The sequence below is a fragment of the Equus caballus genome, chromosome X, assembly GCF_041296265.1.
Source record: "Equus caballus isolate H_3958 breed thoroughbred chromosome X, TB-T2T, whole genome shotgun sequence".
NCBI lineage: Eukaryota > Metazoa > Chordata > Mammalia > Perissodactyla > Equidae > Equus > Equus caballus.
The window spans coordinates 42315687-42337797 of NC_091715.1; the positions used below are offsets into that span (position 1 = coordinate 42315687).

Consider the following 22111-nt stretch of genomic DNA (forward strand, 5'->3'; position numbering starts at 1 on the left):
GATCGTGGTGTAGAATTCTTTTTATACATTGTTGGACTTGATTTGCTAACAATTTTTGAGGATTTTCCCATCTATATATGTGGGAGATATTGGTCTGTAATTTTCCTTTTTCGTAATACTCTTGTCTGGTTTTGGTAATGAGGGTAATGCTGGCCTCATCGAATGAGTTAGGAAGTGTTCTGTCTGCTTCAATTTTCTAGAAGATATTGTAGTGATAACTGGCATTGCTGCTTCTTTGAATGTTTGGTAGAATCCACCAGTCAATGCATCTGAGCCTGGTGCTTCCTCTTTTGGAAGGTTATTAGTTATTAATTCAATTTTTTTTAATAGATAAAGGCCTGTTCAGATTACCTACTTCTCCTTGAATGATTTTTGGTAGATTGTGTCTTTCAAGGAATTAGTCCACTTCATCAAAGTTCTCAAATTTGTGGACATGGAGTTGTTCATAACATTTTTTATTATTCTTTTAATGGCCATGGGATCAGTAGTGATAGTCCCTCTTTCATTTCTGATATGAGTAATTTGTAATCTTTCTTTGTTTTGGTTAACCTAGACAGAGATTTATCAATTTTATTGATCTTTTCAATGAACCAGGTTTTGGTGTCATTGATTTTTCCCTGTCAATTTTCTGTTTTCAATTTTATTGATTTCCACTCTAATTCTCATTATTTCTTTTCTTCTGCTTACAATAGATTCAATTTGTTCTTCTTTCTCTAGTTTCCTAAGGTGGAAGCTTAGATTATTGGCTGTAGATCTCTCTTCTTTTCTCATATATGCATTCCATACTATAAATTTCCATCCAAGCATTGCTTTGACTGCATCCTAAAATTTTGCTAAGTTGTAGTTTCATTCTTATTTAGTTCATAATACTTTTTAATTTCTCTAGAGACTTCTTCCTTGACTCATGTGTTATTTTGGAGTGAAGCTTTTTGTTTAACCTCAGGATAGTTTGGGATTTCCAGCTTTCTGCTACTGATTTCTAGTTTAATCCCATTGTGGTCTGAGAACATGCTTTGTACGAATTCTATTCCTTTAAATTTGTTAGAGTGTGTCTTATGGGCCAGAATGTGGTCTATCTTAGTGATGCTCCATGGGAGTTTCAGGAAAATGTGTTTTCTAATGTTCTCAGACGCAGTATGCTATAAACATCAATTTGATCCACTTGATTGATGGTGCTGTTCTGTTCACCTATACCTTTACTGATTTTTTTGCAGGCTGGCTGGATGTATCGTTTATTGATAGAGGGTTGTTGTGGTCTCCAGCTGTAATAGTGGATTTGTCTATTTCTCCTTGCCATTCTATCAGCTTTTGGCTCCATATTTTGATACTCTATTGTTAAACACATATACATTAAGGATTATTGTGTCTTCTTGGACTATGAACCCCTCTGTCATTATGTAATGCTCCTGTTTATCCTCAGTAATGTTCCTTGCTTTGAAGTCTCCTTTGTCTGAAATTAATATTACTACTCCAGCTTTCTTCTGATTAGAACTAGCAAGAATTTTTTCAGGTTGTTGCTAATACTTTTCTTCTGTACTTAATGTGGCATTATTTTGTTGTTAAATTTAGGAAATTAAAAAAATTAATTCACCAAGTTCAGCCATACTAGGCTGAAATTTTCGTATCAGACCTACCCTCCCACAGGTAACAATTATATATATTCACCCACACAGAGGCACGCGCTTACCTGAAGGCACAATGAGTGAACATAAGTAGTCAGAAATTAGAGGAGAGTGACATTTTTTTAAAAAAGAGACTCTCCTTTTAATCATTCTTCAGTCCATTTGTCCATTCGTTGATTGTATAAACCAATTTTTCCTTTTGTAATGCCTCATTTTATTTTTGCTTTTTGAGAGTGACATTTTTAAGAAGAGTGAGTTTACCATTTTTGATGGATTTTAGTCTGAGAGCAGGTTCCAGTCTTTATCTCCAGGGTGACTAAAATCTCAAACGGAAAATATGTAGTTTTAATTGCTTGAAAAACTAGAATGCAATGTTGGGGGGAAACCATAGCAGATAGAAAGTGAGGCAGGTAAATGCTGCTATAGAAATAGCCAGAGAGGAGGAAGCCAAGTTCTTCACATAATATTTGCAAAATTCTTGGCTGACCTCTGAACTCCAAATACGAGGGCAGACTCCAAGCTGGCTAACTAAGGCTTAAAAAAACGGAATTGAGTGACATCACCAAGATGCCAGAGTGGGTGACCCCAGCCTCCATCCTCCTGCAAAGAACAACAATTAGACAGCTATCCACAAATAAAAATAACTTTGGGAGAGCTCAGGGGTATACTTAAGAAGCTTCAGCAACACAGTGGAACAAAATACCTGAGAATAGCCACACAGAAAAGATAGGAAAAACAGTATCATTTTGCCATCCCCCATGCCAGCATTGCTCAGTGCCAAGACGGAACTCCCTGGCTCAAGAGAGTTGCCCTCACCAGGAAAAGGAAAGCAGGGTATGTGGCCAGCTTCCCCCGCCTTTCAGGGCACTGCATGAAGGACTCACATTTGGTTTCATCCCACACAGAGACCAGCAAAGCTCAGACGTCTAGAGATGGCTAGGAACAAGGAAGAAGGGCAGGGGCTATAAGGATCAGCGACGTAGTGGGAGCACCCATGGTTCTCAGGGGCCTGCTCTGCAGAGGACCCCAATAGCCTTTGCCTCTGAGGACCTCAACATCCCTGGAGGATACGGTGAGCAGGCCCCTGCAGCTTTCATCACTGAGGACCCTATTGCAGACTCCTCTGCAGAGGATCCCAGCAATTCTGTCGCTGAGGAAACCAATGGCCAGCAGAGCTACTGCAGACCCCCAGCAGATTTTGCCACTAAGGGCCCCACAGGTTTTCAGGTTCACAGGCACTAGCTGTCTGAGTTCGACCTCACCTGCTCCCCACCACACATCAGAGCCACCCCAGCCAATGCCATCACAGACGTCCCAGCCTGGGATCTCTGCCAACCCCAGCCTCTGCGGATACAAGTGTGCATGGCACCAGCTTAGGCCCCCACGGCCAACCCCCATCACTGCGTGCATGCCCATAGCTAGCCCCAGCAGCTGCATGAGTGCACGCCAAAAGCCCAGGCCTCTGCAGCTGCTCGGGTGCCCGGAGCCAGCCCTGACTCCTGTCACTGGCTTGCATCGCCATGCATGTGCCAGTGGCTAGCCTCTGCAGACACACGAGTGCATGCCAACAGCCCAGTCCCCTGAAGCTACACATGCACCTGGATCTGGCCCCAACTGCTGTCATTAGCCTTCACTGCCACACATGCCTACAGCTAGCCCCTGCATCTGTGCACCTGCATGCCACTGGCCCTGACTTCCATCATTGGCTTTCATGGCTGGGCACACACCAGTGGCTAGCTGCATAAATGCAAGCTGAAAGCCCATGGCCCCGCTGCTACTTGTGTGCCCAGACCTGACCCTGACTCCTGTCACTGACCTGCACTGCCTCACATGCCTGCAGCTAGCCCCTGCATGCCACCAGCCCAACTCCTGTCACTCGTCTCCACTGCTGTGCATGTGCCCACAGCTTGCCCATGCAGCCTCACGAGTATATACCAACAACCAAAGCCCCACAGATGCTTGTGGGCCCAAATCTGGCCCCAATTCCTGTCACTGGCCTGCACCACCATGCACACCCACAACCAGCTACTACAGCCGTCCACACGCAGGCTGCTGGTCCTGACTCCTGTCACCAGCTACCATTACCATGCATGTGCCAGCAGTTACCGCTGCAGATGCATGATGGCATGCCGACAGCCCAGGCCCCGACGTGCGCTTGTGCACTGGGATTAGGCCCTGATCCCGTCATTCACCTGCATCGCCATTTGTACCCACTGCTAGCCTCTGCAGCAGTGTACCTGCATGCCCCTTCCCCCAACCCCTGTCACCGGCCCCCACTGCTGTATGTGTGCCCTCGCCTAGGCCCTGCAGCCAAAAAAGTGCATGCTGACAGTCCAGGCCTCTGCAGCTCCTCCTGTGCCCACAGTTGGCCACAGCCCTGGTCACTGGACACCAGCCCTCGCTGCTGAAACTGGAGGTGCTGCTAAGGACCTCAACAGCCCCTGCAGCCACCACAAGCCCCCTGCAGCCCCTGCCACCAAGAATCACGCAGGTGTTGAATTGAACACGAGCTGCCTGAGCTAACAAGACACCATGGCCCCTGGATGAGAACTGCCATATGGCCTTGTACTTGGTGTGCCACACCATACGACCTTGGATTACAACATACTCCAGCATGACCCCACCCAGAGATGGAGATATTTCCTTACAGAAGTCAGTCCATAAAGTCTGGAAGAGGTGAACGTGTCCTCAAATGCACAGACACCTAGGCGAGGCTACAGGGATCATGAAGAATCAGGGCAACATGATACCATCAAAGGAAAACAATAAACTTCTAGTAACTGACCCCAAAGAAATGGAGACCCGTGAACTGCCTGAAAAACAATTCAAAATAATTGTTCTAAAGAAGCCCAGAGAGCTACAAGAGAAGAGAGAGAACAATTTAACCGAACCAGGAAACCAATACAAGAACAAAATGAGACGTTCAAGAAAGAGATAGAAAACATAAAGAAGCAACAAACAGAAATCTTGGAGCTGAAAAATACAATGAATGAACTAAGAAATGCAATAAAGAGTTTCAACAGCAGACACCATCAAGCGAAAGAAAAAACTAGTAAGCACAAAGGCAAGTCATTTACAATTATCCAGTGAGAAGAACAAAAAGAAAAATGAGCAGAAATGAAGAAAGCTGTGGGGCTTATGTGACACCATCAAACAAAACAATATTCGCATGATCGGAATCCAAAAAAGGGAAGAGAGGGAGAAGGGAGCAGGAAGCCTTTTTAAAGAAATAATGGCTGAAAACTTCCAAAATCTGGGGAAAGAAATGGACATCCACGCACGTGAAGCTCAAAGGTCCCCAACCATGTTCAACGCAAGGAAGACTTCACCAAGACATGTTATAATAACACTGTCAAAAATCAAAGACAAAGAGAGAAACCTGAAAGCAGCAAGAGAAAAGAAGCTCATCATAAACAAGGGAATCTCCATCAGACTATCAGCAGATTTCTTAGCAGAAACCTTGCAGGCCTGGACAGAGTGGGATTATATATTAAAAGTGTTAAAAGAAAAAAGCTGCCAACCAAGAATACTTTACCCAGCAAAGCTAACCTTCAGAATTGAAGGAGAGAGAGAGAGACAAAAGTTCCCAGACAGACTAAAGCTGAAAGAGTTCATCAACGCTACCTACCTTACAAGAAATGATAAACGGAGTTGTCCAAGCTGAAAGAAAGGATGCTAACTAGTAACATGAAAACATATGAAAATATAGAGTAAGACTCAGAATACACTAATATTGTAATGGTGCTGTGTAAATCACATAACTCTAGCATAAAGGTTAAAATACAAAAGAATTAAAAATACCTCAGCAACATAATTTGTTAATGGATACGCAATACAAAAAGATGTAAATTGTGATAACAAAAACATTATATTTGGGGGGGGTGGTAAAAGTGTTGAGCTTTTATATGTAAAGTTAAGTTGTTATCAGTTTAACATAGACTGTTATAACTATAAGATATTTTATGTGAGCTCCGTGGTCACCACAAAGAAAAAGTCTACAGTAGAGTCACAAAAGAGAAAGAGAAAGGGATCAAAGCATACCACTATAGAAAATCATCAAATCAAAATCACAAAAGAAGAGAACAAGTGAATAGGAGAGGAAGAAAGGATCTATAAAACATCCAGGAAACAATGAACAAAATAGCAATAGTAAGTCCCTATCTATCAATAATTACTTTAAAAGTAAATGGATTGAGTTTTCCAATCAAAAGACATAGAGTGGCTGATTGAATGAAAAAACAAGACCCAGCTACATGCTGCCTGCAAGAGACTCACTTCACCTTTAAGAACACACGTATCTGAAAGTGAAGGGATGGAAAAAGATATTCCACGCAAATGGAAACCTAAAGAGACCAGGGGTGCCTACAGTTATATCAGACAAAATACACTTTACATCAAAAACCGTATAACACATATGGTTATTATAAAATGATAAAGGGATCAATTCATAAGAGGAAATAACAGTAGCGAATATATATGCCCCAGCATCCAAGCTTCTAAATATACAAAGCAAATGTTAGCTGAAGGGAGAAATAGAAAGCAATACAATAATAGAAGGGGACCACATTATCCCACTTTCCACAGTGGATAGATCATCCAGAAAATCAATGGGGAATCACTGGACCTCAACTACTCTTTAGACCAAATGGACATGACAGACACATACGGAACATTCCATTTAACAGCAGCAGAATACACATTCTTCTCAAGCATTCACAGAACACTTTCCAGGATAGATTATATGTTAGGCCACAAAAGAAGTCTTTTATTGTTGTCACCGTCAAGTCAATTCCAACCGCTAGCAGTCCTGTGTACAACAGAGTGGAAGCCTGACCAGTATTTTTGTGCCATCCTCTCACCTCCCGGCACTATATCAGACAATGTTCTGTTGCTAATTAACAGAGCTTTCCAAGCCAAGTTTTTCAAAAGTGGGTGGCCAGCTCCTTCTTCCTAGTTTGTCTTAGTCTGGAAGCTCTACTGAAAACTGTCCACCATGGGTGACCCTGCTAGTATTTGAAATTCTGGTGGCATAGCTTTCAGCATCACAGCAACACACAGCTGCCACAGTATGACAACCAACAGACGGGTGCTATGGTTCTCTGACTGGGAAACAAACCTGAGCCAGGGCAGTGAGAGCATTCACTCTGAACCACTAGACCACCAGGGCTGGCCAAAAAGTCTTAGAAAACTTAAAAGGATTGAAAGCATACCAAGTATCATTTCTGACCATAATGGTACAAAACTGGAAGTCAAAAACAAGAGGAAAGCAGGAAATTTCACAAATAGGTGAAAATTAAACAACATACTCCTGAACAACCAATGGGTCAAAGAAGAAATCAAAAGGGAAATCAAAAAATATCTTGAAAAAGAAAAAAATGGAAACACAGCGTACCAACACTTACAGCATGCAGTAAAAGCAGTTCTAAGAGGGAAGTTTATAGCAATAGATGCCTACATTAAGGGAAAGTGAAAGACCTCAAATAAACTACCTGACTTTACCCCTCAAGGAACGTGGAAACAAAGAACAAACTAAGCCCAAAGTCAGTCAACAACATGAAAGAAATAACAAAGATCAGAGCAGAAATAAATGAAATAAAGACTAGGAAAACAATGGAAGAGATCAATGAAATTATGAGGTATTTGTTTGAAAGGTAAACAACGTTGACAAACCTTTGGGTAGACTCAAAAAACAAAAAAAGATAGAAGACTCAAATAAATAAAATCAGAAATAAAAAACGATACATTAAAACCGATACCACAAAAATATAAACGGTCATAAGAGACTACTGTGAACAACTTTATGCCAACACATGGGATGACCTAGAACAAATGGACAAGTTCCTAGAAACACACAAACTATCAACACCAAAATGAAGGAATAGAAAATTTGAGCAGACCAATAACCAGTAACGAGATTGAATCGGCAATCAACAATCGCCCAACAAAGAAGGACCCAGGACCAGATGGCTTCACTGGTGAATTCTAGTAAACATTTAAGGAAGAATTAATACCAATCCTTATAAAACTCTTCCAAAAACTTGAAGAGGAGGAGGGAAAATTTCCAAACTCATTTTACAAGGCTAGCATTACCCTGATAACAAAGCCAGACAAGGACACTACAAGAAAAGAAAATTATAAGACAATATCCCTGATGAGCCTAGATGCAAAAATATTCAATAAAATACTAGGAAACTAAATTCAACAGCACATTAAAAGCAATACATAACATGGTCAAGTTGACCTTACCCCTGGGATACAACGGTGCTTCCACATATGCAAATCAATAAATGTGATACACCACATCATCAGCATGAAGGGTAAAAATCACACGATCCTCTCAATAGATGCAGAAAAAGCATTTGACGCAATTCAACATCCTTTCATGATAAAAACTTTCAAGAAATTAGGTACAGAAGGAATGCATCTCAGCAAAATAAAAGCATATATGACAGCTAACATCACACTCAATGGGGAAAAGCTGAAAGCTTTTCCTGTAAGACTAGGAATAAGACAAGGGTGCCCACTCTCACCACTTCTGTTCAACATAGTACTAGAAGTCCTAGCCAGAGCAGTTAGGCAAGAAAAAGAAATAAAAGCCATCCAAACCATAAAGGAAGAAGTAAAACTGTCTCTGTTTGCAGGTGACACAACCTTATATCTAGAAATCCCTGAAGATTCTCCCAAACAACTGTTGAGACTAATAAATGAATTCAGCAAAGTTGCGGGCTACAAAATCAATATACGAAACATCAGTTGCATTTCTATATACTACCAATGAGCTATACAAAAAGCCCTTAAGGAAACAATCCCATTTAGAGGAGCATCAAAAAGAATAAAATACTTAGGAATAAATGTAACCAGGAGGTTAAAGATCTGTACACTGAGAACTATAAAACATCCATGAGACAAACTGAAGAAGACACAAATAAATGGAAACATATTCCGTGCTCATGGATTGGAAGAATTAATGTTGCCACAGTGTCCATTCTACCCAAAGCAACCTACAGATCCAATGCAACCCCTTTCAAAATTCCAATGGCACATTTCACAGACATAGAAAAGAATAATCCTACAATTTGTGTGGAACCACAGAAGGCCCCAAGTAGCTAAGGCAATCTTGAGCAAGAATAACAAAGCCTGAGGCATCGAAACCATGTGGCACTGGCATAAAAACAGACACACAGACCAATGGGGCAGAATAAAGAGCCCCAAAGCAAATGCACGCATATAGGGTCAACGAATATTTGACAGGGGAACCAAAAATGCCCAATGGGGAAAGGATAGTCTCTTCAACAAATGGTGCTGAGAAAACTGGACATCCACAGACAAAAGAATGAAATTGGACCCTTACCTTACCCCATACACAAAAATCAACTCAAAATGGATTAAAGTCTTAGATGTAAGACCCGAAACCCTAAAATTCCTGGAAGAAAACATAGGGGGTAAGCTCCTTGACATTGGTCTTGGCAATGATTTTTGGATTTGGCACCAAAAGCACAGGCAACCAAAGCAAGAATAAGCAGGTTGGACTACATCGAACTAAAACGTTTCTGCACAGCAAAGGAAACAATCAAACCAAAAAAAAAAAAAAATAAAAATGAAAAGGCAACTTACAGAATGGAAGAAAATATTTTCAAACCATATCTGATAAGGCATTAATATCCAAAATATATAAGGAACTCATATAACTCCATCGCCAAAAAAACAAATAAGCCAACTAAAAATGGGCAAAGGACCTGAATATACATTTTTCCAAAGAGGACATACAAATAGCCGACGGGTACATTAAAAGGTGCTCAGCATCACTAATCTTCAGAGAAATGCAAATCAAAACCACAATGAGATATCACTTCACACCTGTTAGGATGGCTATTATCAAAAACTCAAGCAATAACAAGTGTTGGCAAGGATGTGGAGAAAAGTGAACCCTTGTGGACGATTGGTGGGATTGTAAATTGGTTCAGCCACTATGAAAATCAGTATGGAGTTTCCTCAAAAAGTGAAAAATATAACTACTATGTGATCCAGCAATCCCACTTCTGGGTATAAATTCAAAGGAAATAAAATCACTATCTCGAAGAGATATCTGCACCCCGATGTCCACTGCAGCCTTATTCACAATAGCCAAGGTGTGGAAACAACCTAAGTGTCCATTGACAGGTGAATGGATAAAAAAATGTGAGACACACACACACACACACTGGAATATTATTCAGTCTTAAAAAAGAAAGAAATCCTGCCATTTGTGACAGCATAGATGAACCTGGAGGACATTACGCTAAGTGAAATAAGTCAGACACAGAAAGACAAATATCCTATGATTTCACTTACATGTGGACTCTAAAAAAACAGTTGAATAGTCGTTACCAGAGGCTGGGTGGTAGGTGGGAAAGGGAAAGCGAATATATTGATCAAAGGGTGCATCCTTTCAGTTATAAGATGAATAAGTTCTGGTGATCTAATGTACAGTATGGAGATTATAGGTAATAATAATGTATTGTATACGTGAAACTTGCTAAGAGAGTAGAACTCAGGCGTTTTCAGCAGACACACGCAAAAAAAGGTAACTATGGGAGGTGACATATGTTAATTGGTTTGATTGTGGTAATCTTTTCACAACGTATACATATGTCTAAAGTTTACGTTGTACACATTAAATATACATAATTTGTATTTTTCAAAAATAAATAAATAAAAATGAAACAAAAAAGGGCCAAAAAGCCTGAACTGCTATTCGAGCAGTGACTACACCACATGGGAGATGGAAATTTCAGTTTGACTTCAGCCAAGTTAACCGCCTACCAAAAAGAACCAGATAACTCATAAATATATAGTTAAATAAGCATTCTGAAAATAAAACTATGTCATAATTTAAAATTACATTTAAAAATATAAGTAACAGATATTAGGAATATGACAGAGGAAACAGAGGGTACTATGAGAACAATAGGTGGGGCAGCAATCCAAGATTCAGGTGGGGAGCCATGGAAGTTTTCCTAGAGGAAATGACATCCTAGCTTAGACGTGAAAGGGGAATAAGAGGAAGAAAAGCAAAGGGGGCCCCCCAGGAAGGAGTTAGCAAGACTCCCCACACACAAGGGGTAGTCTGCCTTCAGTATTTCTCTTTTGTACTCTGCCTCTTGGTGGGGCAGGATTTGTAAGGATCTGGATCAGAATAGCCCACCTTCAGGTACGACCTAGACTGTCCGGCTTATTTATCTCACTGGGGTAAACTTCCCCTGTTCCGTAGGCCACATCTGTCCCCATGGGTCAGGGTTTGGCTGTGGGAAGGCTTGGCAGGGAGAGGTCTGATCTCAGTCTGGCTGAGACAATGAGAGAGAGAGCGGGAGAGCAAGAGAGCGAGAGATGAGAGAGAGAGAGAGAGAGAGAGAGAGAGAGAGAGAGAGAGAGAGAGAGAGAGGGAGAGAGAGGGAGAGAGAGGGAGAGAGAGGGAGAGAGGGAGGGAGGGAGGGAGAGAGAGAGAGAGAGAGAGAGAGAGAGAGAGAGAGAGAGAGAGAGAGAGAGAGAGAAAAGATGCTATGCTACTGGGCTTTGAAGATGGAGGAAGGGGTAGGCAGCCTTTAGAAGCTGCAAAAGGCAAGAAACAGATTCTCGCCTAGAGCCTCCAAAGGGGACGCAGCCCTGTGGACTCATTTAGACTTCTGACCTCTAGAACTCTCTAATAAATTTGTGTTGTTTCAAGACATTAAGATTGCGATAATTTGTTATCACAATAGGAACCTATTCTTATTGCACAACAGCTGCTGTAGGAAACTATTACAGAATCCCAATTTCTTTCTTGACCATGAGGCCTAACTCAGCCTTCAGTGAACGTTGTGAAGTTATCAAGCGTGTGAAAACCCAGACACTCATCTGGAGAGAAACTGATCTTAGAAAGGGGGGCAGGATTCAGCTGCTTCTCCTCTAAAGGCCTTGAGAGTAGTATAGCAGTTCTGCCTGCCCCACCTGTCTGGAGGACACCTGGTGGCTACTGACCTCAGTGATAGTAGTGTTTGTTGGAATAACAGTTGCTTCCGTGTTGCTCCCTCCCTCCCTCCCTCCCACTCCCCTCCCACTCCCTGTCTCTAATAATTCTCTCTAGCCCCATTGTACAGTAGGTGTTTAATAAACAACTTTGCGCTGTACAGTGTCAATGAAGTAGAGTGGGAAAAGCAGCTACCATTTAACTGAGCATAAGTGAGGCAGAAGAACAGGGGCGTTTAGAGTAGGGGGCTTTGAAGTCACACAGACTTGGGCTCGAATCTCCGCTGCCACCTTCATAGCTGAGGGGCCCAGCCAAGCTCCTGTGTCCTCCTCCACGCAGTGAAGTGACTCACTGGGCACACTCTGGGCTCAGGCTGCCTGGTTCGCATCAGCTTTATTACTAACTCCCAGTGTGACCATGGGAAGTTCTGACCCTCTCTGTGCCTCAGTTCCCTCATTTGAAAAATAAGCTGAGTAATACTTCCAAGTGGCCTTCGTCCGTGTTCCTCGAGTCCCCTGCTCTTGCTGTTAACTTTCTAGGTGAATGGCATAGATGTCGTTCAGGGTTACACTGACAGAATCAAGGGTGTGAACCCACAGGCTAGCGGAATTGTCGAGTACAGATGAGCTCCTTCACACACACAAGGAGACGGCTCTCTCAGGTATCCTGTTTCTTCTTTGGCCACTCATCCCCCAGTCCATCCCAGTCTGCAGCTTCTTCCTTTGTGTCTCTCCTTTGCATTCTCATGATACCCCTAAAAGACTGCTCATTCTCCACGTTAAGCCCTTTCATGTAGTTTGTCCGTTTGTCTGTCTGCCTGCTACACTAGACTGTGAGATACCTGAGGGAAAGAATCAAGTTAAGTTGGCTTTTACCCGTCCAGCATGCAGAACACTTCCTGAGTCTTGGCATAGAGGAAAACGAAAAATAAATCCAATGAAAATTTTAGAAACTTAGGAAATTATTGGAAAATGAATTTAGCAATAATATAATAAACCCCATTCCTTTCTGCTGTATTAAATACTTCAAACATGTCTTTGAATTTACTCCCCACTACACTCGGAATATGGCATATTATTCTCCTTTTCTCATATGAGATTACTGGGACCGAGAGAACTCCAGGACCATTTCCATGGTCGCAGGGCAGGTATGTAACAGAATGAGCATGGATACAGGCAACGTCCAGGTGTCGACGGACGACGTAAAAAGATCTCTTAGGAGAAAGGGCTACAGATACAGTTCGCCAATATTTTATGCCAGTACAGCTATTTTAGGATCGGGGATTGGGGGTGGGGGTGGGGTTGGGGGGGCGTCTCTTGGCCTCACTTTCAACAAGTGGCCAGTCTTGGTAGTGCAGACAAAAGGGTGGCCCGGTAAATTCTTAGAACCTGAGCAGCCACCCCCCCCCCCCCGCCCCCACCCAATCTGCACTGCAGGGTGAAGATTTAGCCAGATTTGCGTTTATGGCCGAGGATGCCATACACTGAGGCAGTGTGAGGAAGAGAACTGCCGCCCAACCGCACAGTCGAGAGCGGCCCAGGGATCCCTGCTCCCCTTGCTCCCTGCCCCCCGACTCCCATCCCCACCCTCAGCCTCACCCTCACCCTCACCGCCCCCTCCAGCGCAGCCACTTGGGTCACAGCGCCAGGTGCGCACGGCCGCCCCCTTGTCCATGCCGGGGTCAGAAGCCTGGCGGCGGCAGAGAGCACTACTGAAAGAAAACCAGCAGGCCAAGGAAGACGACTCCAAAGAGCCACAGCTATAGGCACCGCCCTGTCCCCCAAGGAGATGGACCTGGGCGCGCAGCGGGAGCGCTGGGAGACGTTCAGGAAGCCGCGGAGCCTCAGCTGCGAGGGGAGCGCTACGTTCCTGCTGGACACCCTCGAGCACCCAGGCCCCGCGCGCTACACCGGGGGCTGCCACTGCGGCGCCGTTCAATTTGAGCCGGGGCCCCTGCACACCTGTGAGTTCCGGATCGCAGCTGCAGGCTGTGCAGGAAGCAGCAGCACCGACACTTCTCGTCCTGGCCTCGCGCTTCACGCTCCTCCTGGGCGCCGAGAGCATCGTCACGGATCCACCCCGCACGCACCCGCCCGGCGCTGCACAGCTTCTGCGGCAGGGGTGGGGTGCAGAGTTTCCACGCAGCTGCTTCTGACCCCGGGGCTTACGCCGTCGCTCCGCACTGCCTGGGCCAGGGAACATTTTCCCTGGAGGTAAAGCCCACGAACACGTGGAGGCCCCCTTACGCGCGTGTACCAGTCCACGCTCAGCTGTAAGCAATTTAGCAAATTTACCCTTTAGGTGTTCTGTGTTTATGGTTCGACAAGCATCTGTGCCAGGTAAGCAGATCTTGGTTGTGACTCGCTGCATCTGCCTTTCGGGTGGTGGTTTGCCCTGCAACCTCAGTTCTCCAACCAATGAGTTCAAAAACAAAGAAACCAACCCACGTTGATTCAGTTTTTCCGGCGTCTTCTTGTTACAAGACGGGGGTGACGATCTCTAACGTCTTTACACGAGAGCGCTGAAACTACAAGTTCTCACTTGTGGGCACTTTTTGCGATATGCTACAATCAGTATAAGGCTATGATTTAGGAATATCATGGTAAGTTCCAGAGAAACAGAAAAGATGAAAGTTGTCTCAGGGAGCCAGAGCAGAAGTGTACCGGTAGGGTGTGTGTGTGAGACAGAGACTTTGGAATGAAATGACTTCTGATTTCATTAAAGGCTAGTGTTACTATTTAACTTTTAAGATCATGTCTGTATGTTATTTTGAGAAAATTAAAGAATAAGTGATGAATTTTCTGTAGAAGTTCTATGTAGAAAAATACATAGAAATAATAAGCTTAATTTCACGAAGATGAAATAACTGCTCAAAGATACATACAGTTCCTAAAACAGTTATTGCCTCCCACTTGTTGATGTTACTTGTGACTATTTTGTAAATTAATACACGTTTTCCTCTTGATCCCAGCAGGTTTGCACATTAATTGACTTGAGTAATAATGTAAACATTGCGCTTTGCTGAATCTGGGGTAAACAGTGCAAGGGAGGGGACTAAATTCCCATTTCCCAGATGAGGAAACTCAGGCTCAAAAGATTCGGTGACTTGCCGAAGGTCATACACCAAGTAAGTGGTGGAGCTGGGGCAGTCACTCAAGTCCGTCTGATATCAGCATCCATGTTATTTACAGTATATTTCTCTCCCTTCCCTAGAATGCACATTTTTGAATACCCACACGTTTGTCAGAAAATAGTGTTCTTCTTCCACTAGGTTTTGGAACCAAAATTCCTGTTGAATGCACCAGAAAAGTTGAACACAATCATCCCATTCTTTTAAGAAATTACAAATTCCTAAAAGAATAAAAAAGTGATTTTAGAAGCTAGAAGAAAAGATAGAAATCTTCCAAATTTATTTAATGAAGAAAGTTCAAACCCTGATTCCAACACCTAGAAGAGACAGCATCACACACACACACACACACACACACACACACACACAAATACAAATATGGATCTACTTCACTTATTAGCATGGATTAAGTTTTTTATCAATAAAGTTTGAATGGATAAAATTCAACAGTATATAAAAAATCTACCACATCCCGGCAGTCTCCTAGCCATGAGAGCATGGTGTAATATCAGGAAATATTTTAATAATCTATGATATCAATAACTCAAAGGAGAAAAATCATATGCTGATCTGAAGTGCTGAACAAGAATTCGATAAATTCAATCAATCTGATAGACTCTGCGGTTTTTCTCAGTTCTTGTTTAATTGGCCTGTCATCAGCTGACAGAATTATGTCCTCTACTACTACACATCCACGACCCCTTATCTCAAACTCTTGGGACCAGGGGCCGGCCCGCTGGCGTAGTGGGCAAATGAGTCAGGAAAAGTAAGTTCCGGTTTCAAAGCATTTTTTATGTTAAAATTGCCTATAAGGCATTGTGAGTCTGAAGAATATTTCTTTCAAATCTTTTTGCCTTTTATAAGGTTGTTTCTTTTAGTTTAGCTTTTTCTTTTCCATTGAAGTCGAACAAAGAGAAGAATGCATAAATCATAAGGGGCAACAACTTGAGGACATTTTACAAAGCGAACACATGCATGCAACCACCACCGAGACCGAGAGCTAGAACATCACTGGTGCCCCAGAAAGCCATATTATGCCCCTATCTAGTCAGTACACCTGAAAGTTAACCACTATTCTGACCTATGTCAGTATATGTTCATTTTGACTGTTCTTTTAAACTTTATGCAAACAGCATTATCAATCATGTACCTTTTTTATGCCTCATTTCCTTTGCTCAACATTCTGATTTGGGGATCTGTCCCGATTTGTTGCATGTGGGGATATTTGCTTGTTTCGTTGCGGCATAGTATTCCATTATATGGACATCACACTTGTATTTATTCGTTCAACTGTTGATAAACATTCAGATCGTTTCCAGTTTGTGACTATTTCTAAGAATACTACTATGACCATCCTTATTCATGTCTTTTGGAGAACATGTTCATGCATTTCTGTTTGATGTATACTTTGATTGTGTAGTAGGCAGAATTCTATGATGATGCCCAACGATCTTTGTCTTGGTACAATCTCCTCCCATTGGTTGTGGATGGAACCTGTGGGTATGATGAGCTATCACTCCCATGATTATGTTAAATTATATGGCAAAAAGGATTTTGCAGATGTAATCGAGGTCACAGATGGGCTCACCCTAAGGTAGGGAGATTATTCGGAGTGGGCCAGACCTAATCAGGTAAGCACTTAAGAGGGCCTAGGCCCTTGTTGAAAAAGAAATTCGAAGCATGGGAGAGCATTTGGAGAGGGCCACATGACAAGGAACTCCAGGCAGCCTCTAGTGTTGCCCCTGGCTGACAGCCAGCAAGAGACTGGGGGCCTCAGTCCTCCAGCTGCAGGGAACTGAATTCGGCTAACAATATGGAGGAGTTTGGAAGGGACTCTTCCCCAGAGCCTCCAGAAAGGCAAAGAGCAAGTCCGCCACCACCTCACCGTGTCAGACCCTGAGCAGTGAAGCCAGTCACACTGGGCATAGACTTCTGACCTGCACAACGGTGAGCTAATAAATGGGTGCTATTTTAAGCTGCCAGGGGTGTGGCCATTTGTTCCACACCAATAGAACACGAATATAGATTTTGATACCTTGATATGGGGTGCTGCCATTGCAAACACCTAAAAATGTGGGGGTGACTTTGGAACTGGGTGGTGGGCGAAGGCTAGAAGAATTTTGAGCGCATGCAGGAGAAAGCCTAAGTCACCTTAGAAGAAAGCCTCACTTGCCGTGGACAGACTGTTAGTAGAAATCGGCTGAATTTCCAAACTGCTCTGAGGCTCAAACTCCTTTCGGCCTTCCATTTCCCCTCTGTATTAAACCAGAATGTTTATAGCTATTATTCTATGCCTGTCCCACCATTGTGTGCTGGGGGAAGACAGCTTGTCACTTTAGTGTCACCGGTCCCCAGCTGGAGAGGGATTGTGCCCGAGGAGTTGTGCTGCATGGCTTATACCCAGGAACCTCATCCATGCCTGATTTAGATGACTGAGATGGTGAGATTTAGATGAGCTTTGGGAATTGAGCTGATACTATAAAGGTACCATGAAAAATTTGGAAACTGTGGGATGGGGTGAGTGAATATTGTATGTGGGATGGACTGAATCACTGGGGGCCAGAGGACATATTGTGGTAGGAAGAATTCTAAGATGACTCCTAATGACACTTGACCTTGTATAGTCCCCTCCCGTTAAGTGTGAGAGGAGCCTGTGAATATGATGACATATCACTGCTGTGATTGTGGTGCATTATATGGGAAAAGAGATTTTGTAGATGTATTAAGGTCCCAAATCAGTGGACTTTCAAATAAGGAGGTGCCCTGGGTGAGCCAGACCTAATCAGGTGGCTGTGCATTTAAGCTGGCCTGTGTACTTCCTGAGGGACTCAAGTGTGAGAGGCTGTATGGAGGGATCGATGTGGCAAGGACCTGTGGAAAATCTCTAGGAGCTAAAAGTGGAACTAAATTCCGCCAATAATTTGAATGAGCTGGGAAATGTATTCTTCCGAAGAGCCCCCATAAAGAAACACAGCTTGTCTGTCTTATTCAGCTTAGGCTGCTATAACAAATTACCATAGACTGGGTGGCTTAGACAACTAACATTTATTTCTCACAGTTCTAGAGGCTGGGAAGTCCGAGATCAAGGTGCCAGCAGATTTGGTATCTGGTGAAGGCTTGCTTCCTGGTTTGCAGGTGGCCGCCTTCCTCCTGTATCCTCACATGGCAGAGAGAGCTCTGTTCATTTCATCCCCTTATAAGGGCACCAATCCCAGCATGGGGCTCTACCCCTATGACCTCATCCAAACCCAATTACTTCCCAAAGGCTCCACCTCCAAATACCATCGCATTGGGGATTGGGGTTTCAACTTGCGGATTTTAGGGGGGATACAAGCATCCAGCCCACAGCGCTGGCCGACTGATTTCCCCCTGTCAGACACTGAGCAGAGAACGCAGCCATGCCACGCAAGGACTTCTGAACCTATAGAACTGTGAGCTAATGCATGGACATTGCTTTAAGCCACTAAGTTTGTGGTAATTTGTTATGCAGGAATAGAAAACTACTACAGGTGGGGTTGCTGCGTTATAGAAAATGCATAAATTCAGCTTGAAAAGAGACTGCCAAAAACTTTTCCAAGTGGCAATACCAATCTACACTCTCACCAGCAGTTAGAGTTCCCGTTCCTCTCTATCTTCTCCAACTCTTGATATTAGTAGTGATTTTGGCTATTCTGGTAGATGTTTACTGATATCTCATTGTCATTTAAATTTGCATATCCCTGATGACTGAGTTTGGGCAATCTTTTATTTGTTTATCGGTCAGTTGGATGTCCCATTCCGTGAAGCACCTATTGAAATATTGTACCAATGTTTAATTGCACTTACTTTTTTTCCTTTGATTTTATTCTGTACATAAAATATTTGTTGGATGTGTGTGTGTGGAGATATATATACTTTTTTCAATGTTTTTCTTTATTATCCATGCTCTTTGTGTCCTGTTTCAAATATCATCATCTACCCCAAGGTCACGAAGATATGCTTATACACTATTTTCTAGAAGCTTTTATCATCTGGAATTAATTTGTGTGCCTGATGTAAATTAGGGGCCAAAGTTATTTTTTCCATATGGATGGATATCCAATTAGTCCAGCTCCACTTACTTAAATGACTATCCTTCCCCCAGAGCACTGCATTGATACCTTTGGTGTAAATCAGGTGGCCACATATATATCTATATATAGAGAGATATATATATATATATATCTATATATATATGTCTGTTTGTGGACTCTCTTCTTTGTTCCATTAGTCTATTTGTCTATTCTTGTACACAAATCACACTATCTTAATTATTATGGCCTTATAGCTGGCCTTGCAATCTGGCTGTGAATGTCCTTCAAATTTCTTCTTCTGGATGGCTTTGGCTGTTCTTAGATCTTTGATATTCATACATATTTTAGAATCAGTTGGCCAATTTCCATTTACAAAAAACCAGCTGGGATTTCAACTGGGATTAGGTTGAATCCATACATCATTTTGATGAGAAATCTCTCTTTAATTTTTATAATACTGTCTTCTAATCCATGAACATGATGTATCTCTGATTTATCTGGGCCTTCTCTAATTTTTCTAAGAAACGTTATGTAGATTTCTGGGCCGAGGACTTTTGAATCTTTTATTAGATTTGTTCCTAGGTGTTTGATGTTTTCTGATTCTATCGTGAATGGCATTTAAAAATCTTTCTTTATAATTTTTGATGCTGATACCTAGAAATACAACTGGATTTCGTAACTTTGAACTTATATCCAGCAATCGTGCTAAATTCATTTAGTAATTCTAATATTTGATATATACATTCTTTAAGTTGTTTTATGTAAACAATCTGTTGTGTCTCTTTTATTTTTTTAGGAAGCTGAGAAACCTTTCCCTAAAGACCTCAAAGGGACTTAACATTTATATCTCATTAGCTACAACTGGGAAATGTCCATTGGCAAACCAGTCACTGGAGTGGTAATGAGATTACTATGACCTGGTTAGTCAAACACATCGCCCTTTGTATATCGGATACATTGCATTATGATTACGATGCCACAGTTTTTCTTTATCTTAACCAAATATATAAATATTTAGAAATTAACGTTTTGATTAGATGGTTGAGAATCAGGACATAGAAGATGATGGACTGGTATTTGTGGAATGCTCTTCCGTGTAAATGAGTTGAAATTACAATTCTTAAGTTATATAATTTCTTAAGCAATGACGAAAATGTTTCATATGTGATAAACATTTGTAGCGTGTTGAAGAAGAATGAACCTTTAGAATGAATTCGTTCATTTCAAAAAATACCCTTTTTGCTGTTTATAAAGCACAAAATTATCATAGAAAATTTAACACATACACATATCAAACTTTTAACAATAGTTATCGATCACTGGTAGGATTGATTGTGATTTGTTTTGTCTTAACCTTTTCTGAATTATCTAAATGCTCTACTGCAGGGTCTGTCAAACTCGCCCCTATCAGCATTTTGGGTCAGATAATTCTGTGTTGTCAGAATTGACAATGCTCTTCTGTGCACTGAAAAGACTGAGAGCATCCCTGGCCTCTGCATACTAGATGCCAGTAGCACCTCTCCCTCCCCAGTTGTGACAGTCTCCAGACATTTTCAAATTTCCCTCCCCGGAGTGGGGTGAGGGGCGCGGGGGCAGGCAAAATGCCCCTGGTTGAGAACAATTCCGCTATAGTAAATGTAATTCTAATATATGTAGAAAGCTAGGCAGATGTAAATATAGATCAGTAGATAAGAGTATATCATGTGTTTTTTAGGTAATATCATAGGCACTTTCCCACAGCTTTAAATTTTTTTCAAAAACATCCTCTAAAAGCTGCTTAACTTTATATTCTATGGACATTCAGTATCCTACTGGAAATTGAAGTTGTTTCAGATTATTTAAAATAAACGACAGTATAATAATCACCTTTGAGCATATAACATTGTGAGTCTATATGAGTATTTCTTTAGATTTAATGCCTAGAAGAAAAATTATAGCGTCAAATAAACATGTTTAAGACTTTTTATAAGTCTTATATCATCACCTTTCCATCTGGAAAGACACTATGAATTTATAACCCCATCTAGTAGTATAGAGGCTAGCCTGTTTTTTGTTTGTTTGTTTTACAACAGCTTAAAACCTAATTAAACATTAAAATTGTTTTAAAAATTCAAATACCTGTACTTTTTTCTGAATACAAGAATAATGTATGCTCATTGAAGACATTCAGAAGATAAAGTACGAGAGGACAAAACTCACCCTTTCCAGATTTTTTTCTCTATGAGCACATATATCCATGAACACTCTCTCTCAAACAGGAGCTCTGGGAAAGAAAAAGGGGAGGGCGCTGAAGACACGCCAATGGAGTTAAAGAGAAGGACTTCCTTAGCATAAAGTTTGAGATCTTAGAGAAGAGCAAATCAATAAGTGGAAGATTTTATACACACACACACACACACGTACATATCCTTTAAAGAGAGCAAAGATAGATGGGGGCATTTTAGCTATTACTAAGTCAAGGATCATGACTAAGGCCCAGAGATTCCAGAAAGGAGGAAAGGAAAAATCGGAGAGAGTAAACTGAAATGATTCCCAAGAGGAAAACTGGATCCATGAAACTGGTGACAGTTGACCTATAGAATTAAGAGAATGGCTGTAAGTTGGGGTCCATACCCCTAAATGACTAGGACAACTACAGAGGGTGTAGTGGCTAACATGGTCAGAACAGGATCACTGATTCCCTCTGTGTCTCTGATAGTCAAGCCTCCCCTGTTCCAGGAAGTGACACCACCATCCACCCAGATACTGTGGCCAAAATCTAGGAGCGGTCACTGATTACTGTCCTTCCCTCATGACCTCTCAGTCATTCAAGTTTTCCTAGCTGAGGCCCCGGACATCTGAGACAAGCCATGCCTGCTCGACCCTATCTGAATTCTAGCTCTACAAAGTCCATGAGCATAATCAAATGGATGTTGTTCTGACGACACTCTATTATGGAATGGTGGATGACCAGAATGCATTCTATTCATTTATTCTTCATTTAAGCCATCCTGTACTTCATCAGTATTTCATTTTCCATATTCTATTTTTATTCAATTCTTATTCAATCCTTCATAACCTTGTATTCTGTATTTCATTCCATTCTTTTGTGGTATTTTTAAATTTATAGTGCATATTTCATAGTCTCTTTATTTCAGGCCATTGCACATTCTATTCCATTCTATAGTCGTTTCTACTTCAATTTCAATTATCTTCAATGTTTTATTTCACACTATACTCCATTTCACTCCTTTTCTCATATAACATTATACTTTTCTTTTATTCCATATGCATTAGATATTTATTTCCATTTTGCACTCCATTCCATTTTCCCATTATATTC

General features: G+C 41.9%; 1 long non-coding RNA gene across 2 annotated transcripts in view; it reads right to left on the reverse strand.

Annotated features, from left to right (window-relative positions):
• Positions 1–14026, reverse strand: part of LOC138921962 (uncharacterized) — a 53633-nt gene extending 39607 nt beyond the window's left edge. The window contains exon 1 of one of the 2 annotated variants that reach the window (XR_011435014.1): positions 13569–14026. This is a non-coding gene — a long non-coding RNA (uncharacterized lncRNA). The remainder of the gene's footprint in view (positions 1–13568) is intronic. The other variant, XR_011435015.1, reaches the window with a different exon arrangement.
• Between the last annotated feature and the right edge of the window lie 8085 nt (positions 14027–22111).